The sequence below is a fragment of the Rana temporaria genome, chromosome 13, assembly GCF_905171775.1.
Source record: "Rana temporaria chromosome 13, aRanTem1.1, whole genome shotgun sequence".
In the NCBI taxonomy this organism is placed as follows: Eukaryota; Metazoa; Chordata; class Amphibia; order Anura; family Ranidae; genus Rana; species Rana temporaria.
Genome location: NC_053501.1, coordinates 78513267 through 78529180, shown reverse-complemented (window position 1 = coordinate 78529180; position 15914 = coordinate 78513267). Strand labels below are relative to the sequence as shown.

At 45.4% G+C, this 15914-nt stretch overlaps 1 protein-coding gene across 2 annotated transcripts in view; it reads left to right on the top strand.

The window, feature by feature from the left end:
* Nucleotides 1-15914, top strand: part of ZFYVE26 (zinc finger FYVE-type containing 26) — a 499004-nt gene that overhangs the window by 78729 nt on the left and 404361 nt on the right. The window lies entirely within an intron of this gene.

Genomic DNA, 15914 nt, shown 5'->3' with positions numbered 1-15914 from the left:
AAGGCCTTGGTTCACAACTTACTAAATCTGGCCGCAAAACCTCCCTGGAGGCTACCATCCAGAAAGGGATTACTAACTCAGGGGTCCCTGAACCATCCGGAAGAGGCAGGCTACAGCTAACCACTTGGTTTCTGAAGATCTCCTAAAAGCCAAGGGACTGTTAGAGAAACTAGTGAAGACCCTACTCTCCAATAGGAAGGAAGTAACTCGGGCCATATACCTGAAAGTATGGAAAAAGTTCAATTCCTGGCGCTCTTCTAAAGGTTTCTAGGTCAAAAGTATAATTTCAGTTTTTAGAATTCCTTCATGACGGAATGGAGAAGGAGTGGGCAGCCAGCACCCTTAAAACCCAGGTGGCGGCTCTTTTCAGTGCTTTTTTTTTTTTTTTTTTTTTTTTTTTTAACCACTTCAAGCCCAATGCTGACACTTTGTAAACATCATATTTTTTTTTTTTTTTGCTAGAAAGTTACATAGAACCCAAAACATATGTGTATATATAATTTGGTGCTTCCTTTTTTTTTGCGGAGACCCTAGAGAATACAATGGCGGTCATTGCAACTTTTTATCTTGCACGGTATTTGCGCAACAATTTTTCAAAGGAAGCTTATACAGAGGACCTCCTGAGGAGTACAGGGGTCCGTCGCAACATCCCCTGCTAACAAATGCTCTCCTGGAACCACAGGAATTCTTTAGTTCTTTCTCGTTAGCCTCCTGCACTTCCTGGCCGGTGGGCGTAGCCTTCCTGAGGGCAGCCACATACCAGTAGGCTGGGCTTGCTTGACTTATTGAAACAGGTACTGATGTAGGTGAAACTGCGCAAAGCTATATTCCCTGACCACTCAGAGGTGACAATTACAGTACTTTTGATACAGTTGGTTAATTTGTGTTTATACACAGGATACAATATCTGGTCCATGCACTGAAGGTCTCGTGCATGTGGTATTGCCATACTCCATAGGTGGAGTAGCAGACTGTTTTGGGTTGAAATTCTAAGTATGCTCATGCTGTATGTGATCTCTTTTTAAAGTGTAAGTAAACTCCCATCACTAACTTTTACCTATAGGTAAGCCTATATAAGATATAGGTAGTGTAAATTATAGATATTTACTGTACATTCACACTGAATGAAGGCCTCCGTGCCGTTTCTTCAGAGCCTTGTGCCATAACCGGCATCTCCCGCACACATGCACAGGAGTGATGCCATCCCAGGTCCGGCCAGTCAGAGCCGGAGTCCGTGAACCCGAAAGCAAGATGGGTAAAGATGGGAGTGCCTGCAGCTCTGATATCTCAATGCTGCAAGAGCTTTGTTTTAAGATAAGTTTAACATAATGTGCTAGTATGCGATGCAGGCTAGCACATTATGACATTACCTTGCAGGGTAAAAAGAAAAAAGTGTCCAGTGGTTTATAGCCGCTTTAACTTGAAAACTGTGTAGTAAAAAATAAATATTTACTTCTTCAAAAGACTTGCCACATGCCTCTTGGAAAATACCTTGGGGGTTTTTGCTTTCCAAAATTTGATTATTTTCTGGGGGCAGTTTACACTATCCTGGTACTCCCAGGACCTCAATAATAAATGTCCTGGTCGGGAAATAAGATGCAAATTTATGCCCCTAGCAAGCCTGAAGGCGCTGTTTTTGGATTTTTGGCCCCTCTGCATGGCTAGGCTGTGAAAAGTCTTCTATGTGGTATCCATATACTCCGGAGGCGTAGCAGAATGTGTTTTGGGGTGTAATTCTAATTACACCTATGATGATGTGTTTTTGAAATATCTTATTAATTGCCAACTTTGTTAAAAAAAAAATATAAAAGCAATTGTCTTTTGTGGCAAAAAAAAATGTACATTGTCAAACTCATTATACATCTTCGAAAATACCTTGGAATCTTTGCTTTCCAAAATGGGGGTGTTTCAACTGTGCTAGTGCGGCAGGGTCTTCAAAAATGTGATGGGTAGTCAGGAAACTAGTAATTTTACTCTACTCAAAACTCAGATGTGTGCTTTGGATTTGGGGCCCCTCTATGCATCTAGGCTGTGAAAAATCTTTCTCTTAGCATCCCCATATTCGGAAGGCATAGCAGAACATGTTTTGGGGTGTAATTATTAGTATTTCTATGCTGTGTGTGTGTGTGTGTGTGTGTGTGTGACACATTTCCCCACAAATTTTGTTGTTTTTTAAAGTTATTTTATTTTCCCCAAAAGAATTACAAAAATTACAACGTCAAAGTTTGCCATGCTTCTTGCTAAATTCTTTTGGCTGTCTGCTTTTCAAAAATGGGTCATTTGGGGGGTATTTGTGTCCTGCCATTTTATGGCATCAAATGAGATGGGCAGTCAGTACATCAGGATTGATACATAAATTGTAACACACAAACATTTCTCACTCATGATTAGTGTTTGGCTGAAGCCATTTATTATCAATCAACTGTGCTTACTCTTTTTAAATCCATAATGGCAACAAAAACTACCCACATGACCCTGATCAAAAGTTTACATACCCTAGTGATTTTGGCCTGATAACATGCACACAAGTTGACACAAAGGGGTTTGAATGAATATTAAAAGGTAGCCATCCTACCTGTGATCTGTTTGCTTGTAATTGGGGTGTGTGTGTGTGTGTGTGTGTGTAAAAGGTCAATGAGTTTCTGGACTCCTGACAGACCCTTGAGTCTTTCATCCAGTGCTGCACTGATGTTTCTGGATTCTGAGTTATGAGTAAAGCAAAAGGTAATTGAACTGTATAAAACAGGAAAGGGATATAAAAAGATACCCAAGGAATTGGGAATGCAAATCGGCAGTGTTCAAACTCTAAGGCTGCATTCATACCTGAGCGTTTTGTAGCCTGAAGCTATAAAACGCTAGAGGGGAAAAAATACGTTCTTCTCAATATAGATTGTTCACATTGCCACTTCAAAACGCCTGAAGCTCAAACAAGTTCTGGACCCTTTTTTTGTTGCGTGAATCGGGCTGATTTGGGCGTTTTTTGAACATTTGTATTCCCATAGAAACGCTCGATTCAAGCGTCTAGCGCAACAACGGGCGTTTTTGTCGCTTTATCTGTTTGTTGAAATAGAATATTTACCCAGGAAGAAGATATAAAAATCTACAAACATAGCAACAAATGATGAAAGAGATGATAATTTTTCCTATTGGCTAAAATAAAAAACGACGGACAACGCTGTATGCAAACGCTCGACTACGCCGGAAAAAACGACCGAAAACGCTACGCTCAGGTGTGAATGCGGGAAAATTAGGTGTTGAATCCAAACCATGGTCGACCAACTAAAATGTCAACAACTGCCAGGAAAAATTTTCGGGATGCAAAGAAAAACCCACAAGTAACTTCAGGTGAAATACAGGACTCTCTGAAAACATGTGGTGTGGCTGTTTGAAGATGCACATAAAGGTGGCACTTGAAGAAAGATGGGCTGCATGGTCAAGTCGCCAGAAGAAAGCCATTACCATGCTTTTTGGCCACAACCATAAATGCAACATTTGGATAGGACTCAACAAGGCCTATGATGAAAGGTACGGAGGTGAATCGCTGATGTTTTGGGGATGTGTGAGCTACAAAGGCACAGGAAATTTGTTGGCAAGATGAATGCAGTATGTTATCAAAAAATGTAAAAAGGCTTCTGCGCTACTCAGTGACGTCTTCCTATATAGACAGAGTGAATAATTGAAGCAATAACTATGAAGTGTGTACACAACAACAAAAATAGAGCAATGGTGAATGGGTTATTGCGCAGAAAAAATCATAATACATAAATAATATATATCTCAAGACACATAGATAGGTGTATAAAGCAAGTGAAAAGGGTGATCAAAATAAATCGATTGATTCCACTGGAAAATAAGAGTGACAAAGTCCAAAAGATGAAAGTGCAGATAAACTGCTAATGTGAGGTGTCCATTAATCCCAAGAGGAATGAAACTCCACCAAAGACAGCAGTCTGGTCTCCCAGAACTCTCACCTCAATGAGGGCTAAAATCGGCAATCAATGTGAAATACCACCACACATCAATCTTCTCGATATCCCCTGGTAAAGGCAGATGGAACACTGGTCCCTTAACAGAGTACCTAAATCGCTCGGCGCCCGGGGAACAAGAGGGACAAATGGAAGCCCTCCCATAGTGTAGTACGTTATTAAACAGGGCATTTATTGAAAAACAGTTGCGCTTACATGAAAATCGATAAAAACTAGCATAAAATTGAACAGTGGCGTCCACAGTGCCTTCTCACGTTACTCCTGGTGTACGTCTGTCCACGGCCAATCCCTATGCATTACGACACGGTCACGTGTCTTCATCTGGGGAACCTGATTGGTCCTACCGCTGGTAGTTTTATATGTGCAATCAGGTTCCCCAGATGAAGACACGTGACCGTGTCGTAATGCATAGGGATTGGCCGTGGACAGACATACACAAGGAGTGATGTGCGAAGGCGCTGTGGACGCCACTGTTTATTTTATGCTTGTTTTTATCGTTTTTTTTTATGTAAGCGCAACTGTTTTTTCAATAAATGCCCTGTTTATTTACGTACTACACTATTGGAGGCCTTCCATTTGTCCCTCTTGTTCCCCGGGCTTGAGCGATTTAGGTACTCTGTTAAGGGACCAGTGTTCCATCTGCCTTTACCAGGGGATATCGAGGAGATTGATGCGTGGTGGTATTTCACATTGATTGCTGATTTTAGCCCTCATTGAGGTGAGAGTTCTGGGAGACGAAGACTGCTGTCTTTGGTGGAGTTTCATTCCTTTTGGGATTAATGGACGCCTCACATTAGCAGTTTATCTGCACTTTCATCTTTTGGACTTTGTCACTCTTATTTTCCAGTGGAATCCATTGATATATTTGATCACCCTTTTTCACTTGCTTTATACACCTATCTGTGTCTTGAGATATATAATATTATTTATGTATCATGAATTTTTCTGCGCAATAACCCATTCACCAATGTTATCAAAAAATGCTGCGACTGGGACGTACTTGGCCATTTCAACATGACAATGATCCAAAACACAAGGCCAATTAGATCTGTCATTGGCTACGGCAGAATTATTTGAAGGTTCTGGAGTTGTCATCTCAGTCTCCTGACCTCAATATCATTGAGCCACTCTGAGAGATCTCAAATGTGCAGTTCATGCAAGATGGCCCAAGAATTTACAGAACTGGAGGCTTTTTGCCAAGAGGAATGGGAGCTTTACCATCTGAGAAGATAAAGAGCCTCATCCACAAATGCCACAAAATACTCAAGCTGTCGTTGATGTTAAAGGGTTTGGGGTAGTCTATGTTGCCATTATGATTTAAAAGCGTAAACACAGTTGATTCATAATAAATGGAGTCAGGCCAAACACTAACCATGAGTAAAAAAAAGTTTGTTTTCCATCATAATCTCTCAAAAATGGCCAAGAAATCCTAAATTCTGCAGGGTATGTAAACTCATGAGGCACAACTGTATACAGAATAACTTGGTTTGTAGACTCTATGGCCCAGATTCACATAGATCGGCGCATATTTCTGCCGGCGTAGCGCATCTCATATGCGCTACGCCGACGTAACACAGAGGCAAGCAAAGTATTCACAAAGCACTTGCTCCCAACGTTGCGCCAGCGTAACGTAATTTCGAAGGCGTAAGCCAGTGTAAGTGGGTGTGACCTTATGCTAATGATGGGGTCCCGAGCGTGGAGCAGTGTTTTTAACGCCCAGCGTATCATGAACGGATCATGCGCAGATGGCGTGGACGTATGATCACTCCCCTTGTGCGCATGCTCACAACTACGCGGAGCAACTTCCTGGGATACACCGGCCCACCGGCTTATGCCCGAGCGCATAAATACGCCCAGCCATACGCCCGTCCGGTACAAAAGTACATCCTGCTTATTTCCCCTCCCCTGAAGCAAGATACTTTTGCTGAGCGATGGCTGTTGTGGAGTCAGAAAGACAGGAGGAAGAAAAATTTCTGTCCAGATGAGAAGGCTGTTCTCATTTCGGCCATAGAGAGGTATGATGTATTCCTCCATGGCGCCAAGAGTCGCCTTACCAGCAGGGCAAAGAAGCAAGAAATCCTGGAGCTGATCACCCTGGATGTTAATGCCCTTGGCCATGAGTCCCGGACCTCTAAGGACATTAACAAAAAAATAAACGATTTGCGGCGGCATTTCGGGGTAAAGTGGCCGCCATCAGAAGGCACCAGAGGGGCACGGGGGGGTGGACCACCATCTGATGTGCGGTTGACCCCGGAGGAGGAGGTGATCGCCAGGTGTCTGGAGAGGGAGCAATTGGAGGGCCTGGGAGGGCTTTGACTCCCTTGATCAGGCCTCGAGGACAGGTAAGTGCTTCTTTTATCCCCCATCCGGTGTGTAGCATGTGAGGGGGGGTGGAAGGGAATATGTGACAAGTGTGTGGGTCCACCAACATGTGAATGTTTTTGTGTCATCCACAGATGTGCTAGAGGGAGCCAGGGCCATCTGCTGCCGGTGCTGTCCCACGACATCCCCGGAACATCTGGCTCAGCCTGACCCCCTGGGAAGCCAAGAGACATCGGTGGAGGGGAGTGGCCATACCTCTCCTCTAGAGGTGGTTGAGGAGGAGATGGTGGATATGGATGAGGAGGGTTGCCTCTACTATGAGGAGTCTTCCATTTTGCCCGGGCCGCTCAGACCCCCCCCCCCAGCAGGGGAAGCCCCTCGGGCTCAGCCCCCAGCAGGGGAAGCTCCTCGGGCTCAGCCCCCAGCAGGGGAAGCCCCTCAGCCCCCAGCAGGGGAAGACCCTCTGGCTTCTGCCCCCAGGAAGGCAACACAGAAGACAAGGGGTGTTCCTGCTTCCCTCCAGGAACATCTTGCCAGGGACCAGGCCCGCCAGACCTGCCATATGGGTGCGATAGCCGGGGACTTGCGCCGGGTGGCAGACAGCCTGGCTCCTCGGCACAGATATCAGACGGCCTGCAGGATGTCAGTGGCAACTGCGCTGCTAGTGGTCACCTGCGTTGGGGGAGCTGCAGGCCACAAACAGCAGACCTTGTGGCAGAGGTCAAGGACCCTGGCAGTGGCGGGTACAGGCAAACACGCTGCCATCGAGGGCGGAGGGGAGGCAGACAAGGCGCCACAAGCGGCACAACACCGCCAACTGAGGATGCAGGCGCAGACAAATGCGGTCCCCACCCGCATTGCCCTGGCATTGGAGGGCAGACAGCCAGCCATGGAGAGACCATGGGATGATTGCCCCCCCCCACCCGAGCTCCCCCCCAGGCAACTGAGGAGCTAGAGCCTTGCACCAGGCATAGCCCACGACCGGGGCAAATGAGTGCCTTTTTTGGGGGGGGGGTTTTTGCTCAGGTTCTGAGCTTTTTTATTTTAGTTATGTGCTCAAAATATGAGCTTTTTTTTTATTTTGGAGTGAATGCACACGGTGAGGAGTGCAGGCTACAGTGTGACTGTGTGTGTGAATGTGTGGGTGACATACCTGCCAGCAAGGTGTCACCCTGGGTCGTCGGGAGAGGTTATCCCCACGACCGTGTGAATGTGGTATGAATGGACAGCAACACCATTGGGGGCCTTGGCGCGATGTTGCTGCTCCCAAGTCCTGCATGGTGGACTTGGGGCTAATCCAAGTGAGGTGGATGTGGTGTGTGAGCTAGGGGACCACAGTGGTGTGCATGCGTTGCATTGGTCCCGTGTGCCTCCATGAATGTGTGTCTTTAACGTGCAAAGATACGTTCCACGAGGCAACGAGGCTGACTGCTGTTCCCTTAGCAGAAGGGGTAGCCTCGGGCAGGGGGGACTGTGTGGCTTGGGGGTCAGGTCATCACCTATGTCAATCTCCAGGCCCTTTCTCATGGCTTAGTTGTGCAGCATGCAACATGCACCGATCTGGCACACAAAGTTTGGGGAATACAACAGGGTCCCCCAAGACCTTATCAAGGCATCGGTAACGGGACATTCAGGATGCCAAATGTAGCGCTCCACACTGCACGGGTCCGTATGTGTGCAGCAATTGTATCTTCTCTCTCCTCCTGGTTTGGGGATTCCCGGTATAGAGTCCCAGGATGATTGGGGCCCAAGTGCATATGCCCGAGTCCAACCTGGAAGGGGAAAAGACAGGAGGATGTAGTCGTGCATGTGCCCCTCGTGATGTCTGCATCATGGGGTCGGACAGACATGCCCGACACCCATGTCACTCACCAACTAGCCAGCTGTCCCTGTACACGTTCTGTTCAAATTCTGTGAGAATGTTGCTTTGACGGTGAATGTAGCTGTCGTGGCTGGCCCCTGGGTGTTTGGCACGGACGTGCCATATGAGGCATTGGGCATCACCTGTACGTTGATGGAATGCCACTGCTTACGATTGCGGTATATGTGCTCTGTGGCACGGGGGGGGGGCGTAGTGCCACATGTGTGCAATCAATGCCCCCGACGGTGTGTGGGAATCCTGCAATTCTGTAGAAATCATGCATTGCCTTCTGCCACAGGTGCTCATGGCTGGGTTTGATGATGTGGTGGGACATGCGTGCGAGGATTGTGGGGACAACCTGGTGCACGCATTTGCTCATGGTGCATTGTGACATCCCAGCCCCGACTCCACTTGTACGTTGAAAAGATCCACTTGCAAGGAAATGCAGTGTTGCCAATACCTTGACCAGTGGCTGCACTGCATGTGAGCGTTGTGTCTTGCTGGTGATGTCATCATGCAGGGCTGTGGCTAATTCCAGGATGGCATCAGGGCTGAATCTGAAGATGCGATACACCTCCGATTCCCCCATGCCAAAGACGTTCATGTGCGTTCGGTATATCCGCTCCCATGCCCTCCTACGTGCCTGTGGACACAGTAGTAGTGCTATGACCATGGCTACCCCTGGCATGTTGGCATACAGATGTGTTGTCCTGCAAGTGTGGTTGCTCAGCTCGTCCGTAACGGTGCTGCTGCAGCTGCTCTCCAGCTGACCTGTGCATGTCTGTTGCTGAGTTACACCTGCTTTATGAGGGGTAACTTTAGGCCGGACGTACAACTTGCGTGCATCGTGCGTAGCCTGCGCCGGGAGCATGTACGTTTTGTGAATCGCTGTATCTCCCTCATTTGCATATTTTCTAAGGAAATCAATGGGATCGCCAGATGCGGCCAGCGTAAATATGCGCCCACGATACGCCGGCGTAGGAAAGTTACGTTGGTCGGAAGAAGCCTATTTTCAGGCGTATGTAGTTCTATGGGTACGGCGCAGAGATACGACGGCGCATATTTACACTTGGCTTGGCGTATCTATAGGATTAGGTCGGCGGTAAGGTGCTACGAGAATCTGGCTATAGATACTTTTCACATTGACTCAATATACACGAATTTTGGTTATTTTTACCAAAAAAAGTGGCAGAATAGATCTTGGCCTACATTTTATAAAAGATTTAATTGCAAAATGTTATAACCGAAAAAAAAGGCACAGAGTATAGCATCAAGTCACTTGAACTCCTGGGGTATTGATCTGACCAGTTAAGTAGCAGAGGGGGTTGTTAATCAATTTTCAGCTGCTTTTGGTGTTCATAAAATTAACAGGCCCACTAGATGGGAAACAATGAGATGACCTCCAAAACAGGAAGGCTTTTACAGGTGGAGACCACTAACATTTTTGCTTACTCATCTGCTCTGAATGTTTTTCACTAGTTTTGTGTTTTGGCTAGGGTCAGTGTCACTACTTGTAGCGTGAGGTGATAGAGGTTGCACAGGCAGTCCAACTCCTCCAGGATTGCACATTGATACGTGCCATTGCCAGAAGGTTTGCAGTGCCTCCCAGCAGTCTCGTCAGCATGGAGAAGGTTCCAGGAGACAGTTACTCTAGGAGAGCTGTACAGGGCCGTAGAAGTTCCTTAACCCATCAGCAGAACTGGCACCTGCTCCTTTGTACAGGGAGGACTGGATTAGCACTGCCAGAGCCCTACAAAAATTGTAAGCCACTAGTGTGACTGTCTCTGATGAAACAATCAGAAACAGACATCTTGAGGGAGCCCTGAGGGCCCAACATCCTCCAGTGGGCCTTGTGTTCACCGGTTGGCACCATGGAGCTTGATTTGGCTTTTTTTCCATTGAAGACCAGAATTGTCAGGTTCACCACTTGCACCCTGTGCTTCTCACAGATGAGAGCAGGTTTACCCTGAGCACATGTGGGGAGGCATATACATGGAGGGACACAGACCTCTCCAGGCTTTTTGACTCAAGGGCTGCAATTGGTTCATATATTGGACCCGGGGGCCGGATCAAGATTAGATGGACGGTGTGTATGTGTGAATTAATATAAATTAAATTTAAATTTGTAACGTTAAATGTTTAGATTAATTATTTAAGGTAGAAAAGCATAAAAAGAGTTATTTTGCAGGTGGGGTACCTGTATGGCGGGGCACTTGTATGGCGGGGTTATAGCGCACACATGGTAGTATAATGCCACTACTGCTAGTATATTTCAGTGCCTGTACAGAATATACATCCTTTTTGTACTCGGTGGAAGGAAAGATTTGGCCAAATCCTTTTTTGGAGAGGTCACTACAGATTACATACGGGTTATTTTTAAAATCTAATTTTAGCATATGTGCTGCAGTTTTATGATGCATAAAAAATATATTGATGTCTGGATGGAAGACATGGGATATTTTCCCTGGAAAAGGTCCCTGCTGAGTAGTTTAATTTGCTGACAGACATTTCCCAGTGCTTGTGTAAACAGCTTCTGCTGATTTTGGACTTGCCATTATGGAGATGTACAGTCACCATTGCATTTATATTTATCCCTTCTATATACACAGAATTTTTACAATGATAGACAAGGTGCAGCATGTTGGTAAAAAAAAAAACCTTGTATATAGTACCTCATCGGGTGCACGTAAAACAGATGGCCGCTGGGCTGTCACGGCTCCTCTGCCTATTGCACTCGCCAAGGACTGTCACGTCCCTCCTGAGTCCTCCTGACTCGATTGGCTATTCAAAAATGGCGCCGGGTGGCGCCATTACGTAACTGCGCATGCGCCGCCCGGCTGAGTGGATACAAGCTTTCCCGAGCCCAGCCGAAGCCGAGCGCAGTTACGTAATGGCGCCACCCGGCGCCATTTTTAATAGCGGATCGAGTCAGGAGGGACACGGCAGTGACAGTCGTTGGCGAGTGCAATAGGCAGAGGAGCCGTGACAGCCCAGTGGCCATCTTTTTTACGGGCACCCAATGCCCATAACAGACTTTACGGACACCCCGAAAAGGGGGTTAAATTTACGTGTAAATTAACAGACGGTTGGCAACGCTGCTCCGCGGGCCGGGTTAAAAGGTTCGCCGGGCCGTAGTTTGCCCATTCCTGGGCTAGACAATGGCACCCTGACTGCCATTGGGTATTGGGATGAAATCCTTGGACCCATTGTCAGATCCTATGCTGGTGCAGTGGGTCCTGGGTTCCTCCTGGTGCGCAACAGTATCTGTTCAAAGAACATGTATAAAGGCACCCAGGCAGACCAATAATTGGTGCACAGGGTAGTTCAAAATCAGAAACCATATCCCTATGCTGAAGCCCCCACCAAATGAACATGATCGGATATCTGATGGAATCTAATCCGATGGATTTTTTCGTCGGATATCCAATGAAGCTTTTTTTTTATCAGTCTTGCCTACATACCATCAGTCAAAAATCCGACTGTTCCAAAATGCGGTAATGTAAAACACTACGACGTGTTGAAAAAAATCAAGTTCAATGTTTCCGAACCTGCGTCGACTTGATTCTGAGCATGCATAGATTTTTGAACGACTATCGTTTTTTTTTTAAAACCTGTTCTATTTTTTTTTTTTCACCGATGTAAAACAAACCGATGGGGCCCACACGATCGGTTTGTCCAATGAAAATAGTCCATTGGTCTGTTTTCATCGGACAAACCGATCGTGTGTACAGGGCTTTAGTGCAAAAACTACCACTGTTGCAAACATTAAAAATTACAACGTAGTGAAACCACATACAGTCCACACTGCAATAAGTCGATGGGATACACAGCTCTTCCACAATCGGTGGGATAAGAAAGGATGAGATTATGCAAATGGTGAAACCACTCAATCCATAGACCAAAACCCTGGTAATCTTCCAATCAAAAGGGTGTAGCAATCCACATAGAATGCCACTGAGGCTGAATGTTCACTTAAACCACAATGAGGGAGATGACGGGATGGAAATGGGAGTAGTTGGCTGTATCTTGGATTAGGGTCCATGGATAAACGGAAGAACCAGTCACATAAGTTGGTATAAGTCAACCCCACAACAGGAGATTCACAGCCAGATGTCGCTGGATATATAAAGACTGGTGAGGATTTAACACGCAAGTCCCATATAACATTCACTGAGCAGCATCTAGCCGCTGTATATATCAGTATGCTCACCACCTTAAGTCTTGCAGAAGGGGGGGTTGTTGCAAATCATGCAGTGTGCTTGCCAACTCTTATTTCATAGTCCAATAGCCCAAAGAAATTGAAGTCGGCCTTCTTCCCCAATAGTTGGGCAGGGTGAAAGGATGGGTCAGGCAAGATCAGCAGAGTTGCGCTGACTGGTTTCGTTTTTGCCTATCGGCGAACTTCTTCAGAGCCAATACGACAATACCCGGCCTCATGTGGCGAGAGTATGCAGCCAGGACCTGGAGGATGAAGGAATTGATACCATTGCATACCACGCTCGCCTGACCTAAATCCAATAGAACTCCTCTGGCACATTGTTTCTGTCCATCCAACGCCACTAGGTTGTTTGTCTGTTTAGGAGCTCAGTGATGCCCTGGTCCATATCTGGGAGAAAATGCCCCAGGACGCCATCCGTCTCATTAGGAGCATGCCATGATGTTGTCAGGCATACATACAAGCACATGGGGGCCATACAAAGTATGGGGTACCATTTTGAGTTGCTGCAATAAAATTTCAGCAAAATAGATTAGCCTGCTGCATAATTTTTTTACTTTGATTTTCAGGGTGTATTTGAATTCATGCCCTCTGTAGGTTGATCATTTCCATTTCCATCAAACGATGTGGCATTCCTTTTTGTTCCTAACACATTATCCAGTCCATATCCGTATAGGTATCGGCATATTTTTCCCCTAGTGTTTTCAAAGTATTCCCTTCATTTTTTTGAGCAGCGTATAATGACCACTTCCAAATAACCAGAAGACACCGGAGCATCAAGCAATAACGAAGAATGGTTGCCGATCGATGCATTTACCCAGAACAGGCTTCCTCAAGATCCCCTTTGTTTTACAATCTTTATGTTTATAACTGATGAACAATACAAGCAATACATTATTCTACCATAATAAAGTAATACAAAATATATATTACATACATTTACATTTTATACACAAATAGAAGCAATACAGTCAATTAAACAATCCTAGGGTCACCCAGGAGTAAAGAGGAAAAAAAAGGTCGACAGACACATTGAACAAACTCCATAAGGAGCCCACAGGATCAACAAATTGGGGGGATAAGTGGCAAGAAATTGGAGCAAGCAAACCCACGCGGGATACTTATCCAGAGGTAAAATTGGCAAAAGGAGCCAGCAAAATGGCAAGTGTGATCTATGCTCTAATAGTCACTCAGGAGTCAAGGGAGTTAATTATATTTGTATAATTTGAAAAACCCATAACAGTCGCTAGTCAAATAAGGCTGGGGAAAAAAAATAACAAAAAAAAAAACCCCACCCCATTAATATGTATAAAAATAACTGAAAAGAAGGGGGTATAGAAGAGGAATAGGAAGATGGCCTGATCTATTCAAAACAAGATTGATGCGACAGCCAAGCAAGTGAATTCCGACCTCGAAGGGTCCCGATGCACATAGCAGAGTTCCTAGGGAAAAGGGATGTGATATAACTTACCCATGTGCTATTAAAGGGGTTGTAAAGTTTTTTTTTTTTACCTTCATGCATCCTATGCATGAAGGTGAAAAAACCTTGCAGTGTCCGGCCCTCCCGAGCCCCTGTTTTACTTACCGTGTCGTTTCCCCCATGGCTGATCGGCTCTTGATTGGATAGATTGATAGCAGCGCAGCCATTGGCTCCTGCTGCTGTCAATCAATACCAATGACGTGGCCACCGGGGAGCGGGGCCGAGTCACACAATCTACGGCTATGAACACCGATTTGTATGTCACGGGAGCGTGCCCACAAGGTAACCCCCTCTGGAGAGCGCTTCCCAGAGGGGGTCAGCTCTTGCGGGGAAGAGCCGCGAGAGCCAATGTGGGACCCCAGAAGAGGACGATTGGAGCCACTCTGTGCAAAGGAACTGTACAGTGGAGGTAAGTATGACATTTTTGTTTTTATTTGTTTTTAAAAGTGATTCTTTTAATATCACTTTAAGCTCCCATCTGCCTCCACCAAAGTTTGCAGACTCTAATGTAAAATAGTGTCTCAAAAAATTATACAAATGTCATTTGGGTACAGTGTTTGCATGACTAATTGTCATTCAAAGTGTGACGGCAAACCTAAAAATGGCCTGGGCTGTGACCTTCAGAAGATAAGTTCGTCTCCCCCCCCCCCCTAAATTCCAGCCCCCCTATGCACCAATATAGCATTCATGTACTTTTTCATTTTTGCAAAAATATCAAGGCTTTCCGTTTAAATCTACAGACCACTTGCCTTACTGTTCTCGTCCATGTTTCCTAACGAATCTATAGCTTCTGCCTTACTTCCTGCACAAATATTAAAAGAACAATCGGCGCACATAAATATATAAACAATTGAAAGCTGAACACCAACAAGTAAATCACAAAAAAATAAATAAAATGGATTTAGTATAATAAACGGTGCAGCTCAAAAACGGTGTGACTCCATCAAATGAGACAATAGGGAAACAACCCGTGGATGGCAGGTGATCTTCAGGCGATAAAGTGCGACTCAATGTGATAAGTCCTCCACCAATATAGGGAATGCTTTCTTACCAGATCAGGTGGACCATAGAGTGAACATATATGGTCGATATTGCTTGATTCCTACCTCAGGGAGAAAGATGTTGATGTTAGGGATCCAGCAGGTGGCGTGTGAACATCAATGGGCAACAGGAGATGGATGAAATAAAAACAGATTCTAAGTGTAGACTGATCTGTTTAAAAAAATTCCAAAACATCACCAATTTCACTTTTAGGACCCATTTACATCTAGCATAGTGGAGCGCACATTTTTTCCTGTGATACGCATGGGCAGCCCGTTGATTTGAATGGGGTGTGCTACATGTGGCTTATGGGACATTTTGGCATTTTGCGGGTTGCATGTTTTTCACTGTGCGTTTTGCAGCATTTGCCAAATTTTTTTTTTTTTTGGCAAAATGTGTGTTTGCTTCTGTGTTTTGGTGTGCCATTACCAATTAATGACACTGAAAGCGCAACTAGGTGTAAAAAAAAGCGGCCATACACTGTATGCTATATGGGACTTGCGTGTTGAAATCTCCTTTTTAGATTTCCCAATTTTTTTTAAATGGGAGGAAACACCTATCTAGCCAATCGCGCTGTTATCCATTCAGGCAGGCTCTTGCACTACATAATTGATGGCAGATCTAAAGGAGATTGTATAGTGTATGGCCATCTTTATACACCTAAAATTACTAGTTGTGCTTACAGTGCCATTAATTGTTACCACACACCAAACACAGAAGCAAACACACATTTTGCCATGTGAAAAAACGAATGGCAAAAGCTGCAATAGTAAAAAAAAAAAAACGCAACCGACAAAATGTCCCACAAGCCACATGTAGTTCAGCCCATTGAAAGCAACGGGCTGCCTTATGCGTGTCAAAGGAAAACGAGACGCAAAATGTTCACGCCCACGATTTTAGATGTGAATGGGTCCTGAAAGTGAAATTGAGGCTCTATTCACATCTATGTGTTTCCTTTCACTTCAGAAATGCGCTGCACCAAAAAACACAGTAAAAAACGCACCAAGC